This window comes from Trachypithecus francoisi, unplaced genomic scaffold, assembly GCF_009764315.1.
Source record: "Trachypithecus francoisi isolate TF-2019V2 unplaced genomic scaffold, Tfra_2.0 Lachesis_group5, whole genome shotgun sequence".
Classification (NCBI taxonomy): Eukaryota; Metazoa; Chordata; class Mammalia; order Primates; family Cercopithecidae; genus Trachypithecus; species Trachypithecus francoisi.
This window is the reverse complement of record NW_022681470.1, coordinates 101,405,553-101,416,905: the sequence shown is the minus strand read 5'-3', so window position 1 is coordinate 101,416,905 and position 11,353 is coordinate 101,405,553. Positions and strand designations below refer to the sequence as shown.

The 11,353-nt window shown below is 46.0% G+C and overlaps 1 long non-coding RNA gene across 1 annotated transcript; it reads left to right on the top strand.

The window, feature by feature from the left end:
* Window positions 1-701: 701 nt before the first annotated feature.
* LOC117075544 lies at window positions 702-1,843 on the top strand. Its single transcript, XR_004434046.1, has 3 exons — window positions 702-1,001; window positions 1,355-1,505; window positions 1,602-1,843. It is a non-coding gene; the product is annotated as an uncharacterized LOC117075544 (long non-coding RNA).
* The last annotated feature ends 9,510 nt before the right edge of the window (window positions 1,844-11,353 follow it).

The following is an 11,353-nucleotide window of genomic DNA, read 5'->3' as shown; positions in this document are numbered from 1 at the left end:
GGCCACAGAAATGCCCAGGGATGAGTCCCAGCTGGAGATGCCTTGGCTGAGCTGACTGTGCACTTCCAGGGCACACAGGGCAGGGACTCTGGGGGTCTGGCCAGGAGACTGAGCAAGGGGACCAGGGAGGTTATGCAGAAGGCTTCTGCACAGCAAGGCAGACATTCTTCTTGGACCCCCCAACCAAAATCAAGTCTTCCACCTCCTCTTCCTAAAGACCCTTTACTGCAGCTATTCTTTTACTAAAACTACAAGTTTATAGTACATAGATTCAGTGCCCTCATCTGGCCAACCATCTTCAGCTGCCAATGCCCAAGGTAACCTCCCTCCCTAGCAAGACCTGAACTCAGGACCTTACCTTAAGGAGATGCCCTGTTCTTTCTTTCCCACCAGAACTGCCCTGGCCCAGACCCCATTTCTGTCTGGTGAACAGGACAATCCCCTCACCAGTCTCCCCGGTTGGGGAGGGCAGATTCTCTTCAGCTCCCTGCCCCTGAGAGACCCCAAGAGTCTTGTGTGGCTCCAGCCCACAGAGGAATATCCATGGCCCATATCTCTCAAAACTCTCCCCTCCCACTCTGAATCCACCCTCTACTGCATGCTCCCCTCACAGAACAGACACAGTTTTTTTCGTGTCCTCGTTTTGCCTACCCGTACCCCAGATTGACTTTTCTGTCTTAGAACTACCTGTCCCTCTTTAGACAGTATCTTCCTGGTACTACACATGAAGATGTCCTGCTCTCCCCTCCTCAAAGGAGTGAGTGCCTGACCTCAGCTGGGCCCATCAGATCCAGTACTTACCTGGAATAGGAAAAAGACGAGGAGGGTGACCAAAGATTACAAAAATCTCTGAAGCTTATCCACTTGAGAGAGAGTACCTGAAGATACTGGCCTTTCATTCCTGCTATGTATATCCAATGTGACTGAACTCTGAATAAAATATACAAGTTATAACAATGTAGTAATTGACCCAGCAAACTAGGACACAAACATGTTAGAGGGTAAGGTAATGACAGGCATGTTTGGGTGGGGGGTGATGATGAGCAAGAATGTGAAGGAGAGATAAGTGCCTAAACTTGAAAATCAAAAAGTTATAGTATCTATTTAGACATAAGGAGATAAATAACCAAATAATTGCTTCATGTGATGAAACTCTGGGAGTACACAAGGAGACTGCTGTTTTATTAAACAAATTTTCAAGTATATATAACTTTGCTAAAGTATCCAAATAAAAAAATTCCTTTCCCATATATGTATGTGTGTATATATATATTTATATACATATATGTTTGCATTCATTGTATTTTGAATATAAATTTTTATACAGTCATGTTAATCCCTCTTTTCATTTAAGGATTTGAGTTTGATGTCACGCATACAATGTGATCCCACTGTATGACTACAGAAATGTTGGCAAAAGTAAGTTCAGAGCAAATGGTAGGCAAGTACTTCCCAGTTTTGGCCAGAAGATGGAGAAAAAAAAGAATTCTCATAAAATGTTAAAAGTATGACTTGTTATATCTTCTCTTCCTAGTAATTTAGATAGAAATTAGCAAAATCAGAAATGTATAAATACTTTGGTCTCACGATTCCATCCCCAGGTGTCTATAGAGAAATAGACAAGTGATGCACGACAGATACATGTGTCAGTCTGGTCCCTGCAGTTGTATTTGTAATAATCCACATTGGAGCAATTTCATGGCCATCAGTTAGAGAATGTTTGAAGAATGATCCATTCATATCAAGAAGGACATTTCAAAGATCAAAGCCTGATGGAAATGCTGGAGGCCCTGATGCTGATAGGAGCTCATGCATGTTGACCAATTACTATGTGACAGGCATTGGCTCCACGCTTTTTCTGCACTGCTCATTTAAACATTGGACAACCTAAGTGTTCTGATTTAGCCCATATGATAGAAATGGAGGCACAGAAGATTAATGTGTTTAACTTCAAACTCTGGTAGATTAGGTTTTTCACCCAGAGCCTGTGGCTTCGTCATAGGTGTGATTCAGGTTCTGTCATTCTCCACGTTAGGAATTTACAGTATTCCAAATATGACAAGCTGAGAAAACAAACAAACTCAAAACCCTAAAAACCAGGATAAGAAAGGATAGATGTTTGTTGGGTGTGGATTAAAAATGGACTTTTTTCGCCCCAAGCAACAAAGAGGCACCTTGGAAAATAGACAAGAGACAGGAGGAAGAGAAGCTTTAAGATATATTTAGTCCAAGGAAGAGACTCTTCAGATGGAAGGTCACATCAGCTAGAAACATTAATGTGACTGGATGGGCTCAAACCACTGACTTTTCCATCAACATTCAATAACACTAACCTAGTGTTCCAGAGACACTGATTGTTAAACAGTGAAAGCTGTTGCTCAATTGTGTCATCCATAATTGTCAAATATTGCCATTTAGTAGCACAAGGAAGTATTCTCTGTTGCCAAGCTAGAGTACTCGTAACTGTTCTGTTTTGTTGAACATTCTTCCCCACCACAAACCCTCTTTAGAAGACCAGGGGCTCCTAAAACATTGAGGCTGAGAGTCCTGTCCTTGTGCGTGTTTGGGCATTGACCCAGGGCCAAATCCGTGGGAGATTCCTCCACACGCATGCCAGGTCCCCAGGTGACAACTGCAGTCTCTGGATCTGAGGTCATCCACTTTCCATTCCTAGCTCACCTCACCCATCATGAAGCCTGGTTAGTATTGCCAGAGACCCGAGTGGGCAGGTGCCCGCATCAAAGACAGAACCTGCCACGTGCCCACCTTGCTGATCCCTCCATCCTTCTAGACAAAGGCTTCGTGAGCCAAGGACCTTGGGTTTACTCACAAGGCAGCCCCTCACCTAGTAGGCATAAGTTCATTATGTATATGTATATGCATATGTATATGTAGTCCTCAGGTTGTATTCCTTAAATATATATATATGTAATTCCTTAAATATATAATTTTCCTTTAATAAACATTTACAATAACATCAAGAAATATAAACTACATAGCGAAGATGTGAAAACCAGCCAGGCTCGGCCTCAAATCCCAGCACTTTGGAAGGCTGTGGCAGGAGGGTCGCTTGAGCTCAGAGGCTTGAAACTAGCCTAGGCAACATAGTGAGACCTCATCTCTACTGAAAATCAGAAAAAATATCCGGGTGTGGTGGTGTGAGCCTGTAGTCCCAGGTACTCAGTAGATGAGGCCCTAGGATGTCACAGGCCTGAGAATTCCATGCTGCAGTGAGCTGTGTTCGTGCCACTGTACTCCAGCCTGGGTGAAAGAGTGAGATTGTGTCTAGAAGCAAAGGAAGAAAAAAAAAAAGATGTGAAAGCCTATATATTGAAGACTACCAAGTATTGCTGAGAGCAGTTAAAGACCTTTGGAATAGAGAATGTTCCTCCTTGCATTTCAAGATTGCTTTTGTTTTGGGGGGACACTTGCTATTTTGTAGGAATATGAAGTTCTTCTTAGCCATTCCTGTAGAAAAGCCACTTTTTGATAGGATTGTATTGAATCTGCGGATTGCTTTGAGTTGTAGTTTTATCTTCACCATGTTACAGCTTCTAACCCATGGATATACGATGTCTTTCCACTGATTTAGGTCTTCCTTAACCTCCTCGAGCAATGTTCTGTAGTTGTCTGTGTACAAGTACTGCACCTTCTCGAACAAATTTATTCCCAGGCATATTATTCTTACAGGTGCTATTATAAATAAAATCATTGTGTCAATTTTCTTCTCAGATTGTTCATTGCTAACACAACTGATTGCTTGCTGAAAGTTTGCTGAATTCACTTATTAACTCTAGTAGTGTGTGTGTGTGTGGTGTGTGTGTGTGTGGTGTGTGTGTGTCTTTGCATTTGTATGTATTATTTGGGATTTTCTATATATATGATCACACCATCTGCAAATTGAGATCATTTTGTTTTCTGTTCAAAAATATTTTTTCTCATGTTTATTTTTGAAAGATAATTTGGCCAGGTGTAGAATTGTAGGCGACAGTTTTTCTTAAGTACTTTATTGCAAACTTCTTGTTTGTAAAGTTTCCTATGAGAAATCTTATGCCATCCTTATATTTAGTGCTCTGTATGTAACATGTTCTTTCCCCTTTTATTACTTTTAGGATTTCCTTTTTATCACTGGTTTTGATGGATTTGATTAAGGTGTTCCTTGGTGAAGTTTTCTTCATGTTTCTTGTTCTTAGAATAATCATATTTCTGTAATATTTGAAGTTTATGGTTTCCATGGAGCTTCTAAATCTTTCATCCAGTATGTTTTAAATATCTTTGTCTCTCTTCTCCACTACACGCCCTTCAGGGATTCCATTTAGCCCTCTGGAGGGTGTTTAAAGTTTTTATACTCATGGTCCTTTTGTGTTTTCAAGTCATTTGTTACTGTGTGTTTCATTTATGTTAGTTTCAACTTCTATTCCTTCTAGTTCAATAATCTTCTCTTCTGCAGTGCCTTCTTCCATTTCAGACTGTAAATCAGTTTTTATCTACAGAATTTGATATTTAAAAAACCTTCAACCTCTCCATTTAATTAAAATACAATTATAACTGCTCTAATGTCCTTTTCTGCTATTTCCAACATGTGTGTCAATTTCAACTGGATTATTAGATTCATTATGTCTCATGTTTTCCTGCTTCTTTGGCTGCTTGATATTCTTTTATTTTTATTTATTTATTCTTTGGAAGATGGAATTTCACTCTCGTTGACCAGGCTGGAGTGCAATGGTGTGATCTCAGCTCACTGCAACCTCCGCCTCCCAGGTACACAAGCGATTCTCCTGTCTCAGCCTCCCAATTGCTCAGATTACAGGCATGCGCCACCATGCCTGGCTAATTTTTTTGTATTTAGTAGAGACGGGGTTTCACCATGCTAGTCAGGCTGGTCGTGAACTCCTGACCTCAGGTGATCCACCCGGCTGCTTGATATTCTAAGATTTGATGCTGGAGCTTTGGTGTCAATGCTCAAAAGTGCCCAAAGACACCACTCGACCTCAGTGTCTATACACACCCAAGCTTTTGCAACAGGAGAGGAAGAGAGAGCAGAGATGAGTGTGCTACAACATGCTGGTAGAGGGTACCCCAATTGTGCTTGGGGCTTTCCTATGCCTCATGGAAAGATGTGCCTTCCTTAATTTTTCCCATAAGAACCACCCGACTTCATGCCCTGTCTCTCTGTCCAAACACCAGGACAGACCTCTCACCAGCCTCAACCACCCAATGGATTGACAAACGTCCAAATATGATTCAGTGGAGAAGGCATTCTCTTGTCAACACATTGTGTAGAAACAACTGGACATGCATATCCCCAAAGGAAAAAAATTCACCTGAATCTCAATACTCACTCAAAAACTAACTCAAAATGGATTATGCAGCTAAATATAAACTATAAAACCAGAGAAAGTATAGCAGAAAATATAAGACAAAAATCTTCATGACACAGAGTTAGGCAAAATGTTCTTTGTTATCAATAAACACAAACCATTAAAGAAAACATTGATAAATTCAACTTTATAAAAATTAAAAGTTTTTGCTCAACACAAGGCAGTATTAAGAGAACAAATATAAGCTGCGGACTGGGAGAAAAACAGTGGAAATCACAAATATGACAAAGGGCATGTGTGATAGTTACTTGTACGTGTCACTGTGACCAAGCACCAGGGTGCCGGGACATTTGGCCAAACATGATTCTGGTTGTGTTCCAGAGAGTGTTTCGGATACGAGTAACATTGGGATGGGCAGACTAAGTGAAGCAGATTGGCCTCCTTAATGGGGGTGGGACTCATACAATCAATCAAAGGCCAGGAGAGAATTAAGAGGCCTAATGGGAAAAAAATGCTTTCCTGGGTGTCCAGCTTTCCTTCCATCTTGGGAATTTCAGCCTCCATAATCTCAGAAGCAAATTCATATATATATATACACACACATACGCATTTCATAGGTATGTGGCTAAGATTGTATTTTTAAAAGTTCAGCCATGAGATGATTGGTGAAGCTAGCCAATGAATAAGGGTGTGTTGTATTGTATGATTCAGTCTTCTTTTGTACACAATTGAAGTTCTGCATTTGAAGTAGGAGGATAGGAGAGAGCAAGGCCACCTAGGATGATAACAGCTGAATTTCTCAACATACACTTCAACGCCCTAGGGGTTAACATAGAGAATCAAAAATCCCACCCACAATCCTGCCCCTAAACACCAGGGCTAGGGAACACCGTGGCCCTAGCCGGGTCTGGGAGCCACATAAAGGCAGAGGGAGCAGGAAGCAAACAGAGGCCAGGACAGCAGGGAGGGGCTGTTCATGACAGAACACAGGTAAAACTATCCTCAGAAAGTGAGTGTGGAGAAACAGACCATGCCTGAGACCTGGTGGATTAGAGCACTGGCTACTGGGGAATTGAAAGGAAGGGGCTTCACCGTGCAGAGGACCAGAGGTGCCAATCTTGGAAACGCAGAATTGCTGGGAGATGGGGAGGCATGGACAGAGGAAGCATCCTCTGGAGACTCGTGGTGAAGAGAACACATGAACGAAGTAACTGGCAGAAATTAGAGGTCCTGGTAGAACAAAATAGAATCCCACAATGAGAACATACACCATGTATGTCCCCCAGGAAGACAATATCTCCTAAAAACTCAAGAAAAATCATTTTGGGCGAGCACCTTATATCCAGTCATGCGATCCATGTATCAAGACCGTGAGAAAAGATTATTAAACATGCTAAGCTCAGCGAGACCTGATTCCCTCATGAGGACTCTGTTAAGGATGAGTACCACTCAGCAAGTGATGACTGTGACATTCACTTTTGAATAGCTCATGAGCATTAATATATTTAATTGTGGATCTAAACCAAAACCAAGGTGGGGACAAGATAATAATCACAGAATGTCACTGGTATATGTTTAGGTTCAAATACTATTATGAGAAGTGGAGGTAAAGAAGGTAGAAAAAAAAACCACATCATGTAATTGACTGTTGTATAGAAATGTTTGACGTTGAAAGTTATAATTCAAAACGTATAAACTACATATCAGAAGTGTGTCTAGTTCAAAGGGGGGAAAATTATCAAAAACATTTTTAGTGCAATATTAACCCTGAGCTATGCAACCCTTCCTAAATGCCAAAGGCACACACAGACACACAGACACACACAGACACACACACACACACTCACAAAGAATAAAATAATTAGAATCAAGAAATGTAGTAAATATATTCTGCTACATATGGTAAACATAGCCTACCATGTGGAAGAGATTAGAAAATAAACAGAGAGGCCGGGCGCGGTGGCTCAAGCCTGTAATCCCAGCACTTTGGGAGGCCGAGACGGGCGGATCACGAAGTCAGGAGATTGAGACCATCCTGGCTAACACGGTGAAACCCCGTCTCTACTAAAAACTACAAAAAACTAGCCTGGCAAGGTGGCAACACCTGTAGTCCCAGCTACCCGGGAGGCTGAGGCAGGAGAATGGCGTGAACCTGGGAGGCGGAGCTTGCAGTGAGCTGAGATCCGGCCACTGCACTCCAGACTGGGTGACAGAGCGAGACTCTGTCTCAAAAATAAATAAATAAATAAATAAATAAAATAAAATAAAAATAAAAATAAAATAAAATAAAATTTCAGTCTGGCTCTGAGAGGAGACTCAGTATTTCCTTTATCTCCATTTACTGTGGATGCTCGGAAAGGAGTGGGAGCAGCTGGGCGCCGCAGCGTGTGTGCCTCACTGTTGCCCTTACCCCTGAGGGAGGGGCTGGCCAGGAGAACCTGGGCCCTCCCCTCCTCTTCCTGCACCCGCCCCTCCCTGGGCCCTCACTGATGAGCCTGCCAGATGCAGAGGCTCCTTCTCTGCCTGACACTGCAGCCAGGTAGAGGCAGCTGCAGCCACAGCCCTGGGAGGTGTGGGAGATGCTGAGGCAGGTGCAGGGGCGGGGTCTGGCTCCCCTCAGTTCAGTGTGGCCTGCAAGTGCTGCCTGGAACTGTCTGGTTTGACATGGTTCCCCCCAAGGGAGCTGATGAGTGTGGGGGCCAGGAGCACTGCCTCATCAGGCATCCCCTCACCTGCACCAATGAGGAGGACATCCTGGAGCTGGGGCATTAAGATCCACAGATTGTTTTCTCCATATTGCGAAGTGCAGGGCTTGGATTTCACGAGGCAGATGGTGAGCCAAGTCGGGTTCCACTGTGCTGCGTCCTCCATGGCAGAAAGGACCTGCACCCCCATCACCCTGACGGTGGCTTGCCTGCCCCAAGAGCAGCCAGCTCCCAGCACAGGCTTCCCTTGTTCCTCTGTTCATCCTCTTTAAGAATCACTCAGAGCCAGACACGGTGGCTCATGCCTGTAATCCCAGCACTTTGGGAGGCCGAGGCGGGCGGATCACCTGAGGTCAGGAGTTCGAGACCAGCCTGGCCAAGGTGGGGAAACCCCGTCTCTACTAAAAATACAAAAATTACCCAGGCATGATGGTGTGTGCCTGTAATCCCAGCTAGTTGGGAAGCTGAGGCAGGAGAATTGCTTGAACCCAGGTGGCATGGTGGAATTTGCAATGAGCTGAGATCGCACCACTGCACTCCAGCCTGGAGACGGAGCAAGACTCCGTCACAAAAAAAAAAAAAAAGGATCACTCAGGACACCAACATGGGCTGAGAAATGCTCCTGGTATCAACAGACCTGCAGCAGTTGATAAAAACAAAGCTTCAATCACGGAAGTGGCTGAGGGAGTGAGGCCCCCGAATCGCCACCCCAGAGCTCTGCCCCAGGTCCCTGGGGTCTCAAGCTTTGACCCCCTGTGTCACATGGGGAGGGGTCATCTGGGGGACTTGTTTCCGTGGGAATCTCAGGCCTTGCGCCTGAGTAGGGAGATGTCCGAAGCCTCTGGCCTGGGTCCACAGTGAGGCCACAGAGCAGCCCTGCCATTCCTCTGGGAGCAGCCGCAGGGAAAGCTGTAAAGCAGGGAAATTAGGCATGTCCAGGCCGGAAAGAGCAAAGCAAAAGTGCTCCTGGGTGCACTGCACCCCACAGTCCAACCCCTCTGCCCCAGGAGCTGCGGGCCACACTCTGAGCCTCTGTTTCAAGTGGGCCCTGACTGGACATCCTCATCTGGAGACATGAGCCAGGGTCACGTGGCACCACTATGCAGCTCTCCAAGTCCCCCTGGCCACCCCGTCCTCTGTAGGGGGACTGGGACTTACTCTGCACCTATCCCTTGGAGTATTTGATTTCCAGAGCAGCAGGAGGCCTGCCTCGCATGGGGCGGGGCATCCACTAGTGCAGAGTGCGGCTTTTCCCCAGCAGCTCGCTGGGTACATGAGGGGGCAGCAGACCGTAAGCAGCCTCGCTAACGGGTAGAGTGGGCCCGGCGGTGTCCGTGTGTGTGTATGTGTGCACATGTGTGCATATGTGTGTGTGCATGTGTGTGTATGTGTGCACACACATGCACACACATCTTCAGATGCACGTCCCCTGTCTAGACCCTATCAAAGCCTCTTGCCAGGACTAGCCTGGAGCACACTGTCCAGCCTGGTTCTGTTCTCTCCCTGGCTTCTCTTGATCAACTACCTGCAATGGGAGGAACTCTGACACACTTCACAAAAGGGTGTAAACTTCGTTTTAAAGGGAAAAAGAACTACAGCATGACCTGGAATTCACTTTCTGCCCTGCGGTTCCACTGTGAAGCCGACAGGCCTTCAAGGAGTTGCGGAGATAGGCAGTGAGGCCCTGTGATTTCTATCAGGGAGTGTTCTCTGGCCCCAGGTGTTCCCTCTCTGTCTCTCTACGTCCTTGGCAGGTATTTCCCACACGTTAGTCATTGGCTTTTCATCTCATGATTTGGGTCATCTGTGCTATTTCTTTTTTCTTTTCTTTTCTTTTCTTTCCTTTTTTTTTTTTTTTTCTTGAGACAGGGTCTCACTCTGCCACCCAGGCTGTAGTGCAGTGGTGCAATTTCATCTCACTTCAATCTCCAACTCCCAGGCTCAGGCGATTCTCCTGCCTCAGCCTCCGGAGTAGCTGGGATTACAGGCACGTGTCACCACACCCAGTTAAGACTCTGTCTCTACAAAAAAATCTTAAAATTAGCCAGGAGTGGTGGCACACATGTAAAGTTCCAGCTACTTGGGGGGCTGAGACAGACAGACCACTTGAGCCCACGAGTTCAAGACTGCAGTGAGCTGTGATCATGCCACTGCACTCCAGCCTGGGCAACAGAGCAAGTTCCCTTCTCCAAAAAAATTAAATGAATTAAATAAAACTGGAAAAACTATTCTTAGCTCGAGGGCTGCACAAACACAGGTGACAGGCTGGTCCACCAGTTTGCCAACCCCTGTCCCAGAGCAAGGAGGGAAGCTGTCGTGCTGCACTCTGCTGGCCAGCCAGCATGCAATGCTGCTCAGGTTCTGGGTGCCTCTGTCATTTTAGGAAGGATGTGGCAAACAGAAACACCATTCAAAGAGGGTGGCAGGGTGCTGATGTTCCAGAAAGAAACTGTGCCGAATGATGGCTAACTAAGGCTCTGGAGTGAGGCACTGGAGCACCGGACTTCCTGCTCTCCAAAGCCCAGCTTGGTGACCTCGACCTCAGCATCTTCCATGGTACAGCACTGCCCCGAGGCCGGCCTGTAGGGTTTGGCGAGGGTCTGATGTCACAGCCCATGTGCGGCACAAGTTGCACAGCATGGGCCAAAATTACATTCATGGGCTTAAGTCCGAAGCCTTGTGCGGAAGGAGGGACAGAAGCAAGGATTGCTCTCAAGAACAAAGGGCCCAGTTGTAGATGGGGTGAGCTGTGGCGGGTGTCCTCAGAGGCTCCAGGGATTGTCCTAGACAGAGGGACTCACTTCGTTGTCAGAGGGCAGAGCAGGCCCAGCAGGTGAAAGTGATGAGGAAGCTGGTTTCCAATCAACATGCAAAGGACCATGTTGTCATTTCAGTTGTCCCCAGTGGGATGATCTGCCTAGAGTTTCCCACAGGTGGAGGCAGGGAGACCTACAATGTGGGGGTCTTGCGGAGGGGGTCCTGCATTCCCCGCAGCCCCGCACCTGGGGTCCCGTCTCTGCATGCTCAGAGGTCTGACGACGTGTGAACCTAGTTATCTTTGGTAACGCTTCGGGGATTTGCCACCTCCCCACAGTCCTGGCCCAGAGGAACGAAGTTGCATCAAAGCAGATTGATTCCGTAGTTGATCCTTATGTTGTAGAAATAACTAGAAGCTAGAAGGAAAACCACTGTGAGGTCCCCATTAGGCTGGAGGAGGGTTTCCGTGGTCCCCAGACAGGGCTGGCTCGGGATCTCGTTCTGTGGTCAGGACCACCTGCTGCAGTACAGCCTCCCACCTCAGCCTCTCAGACTGCCATCTCCTGTCCC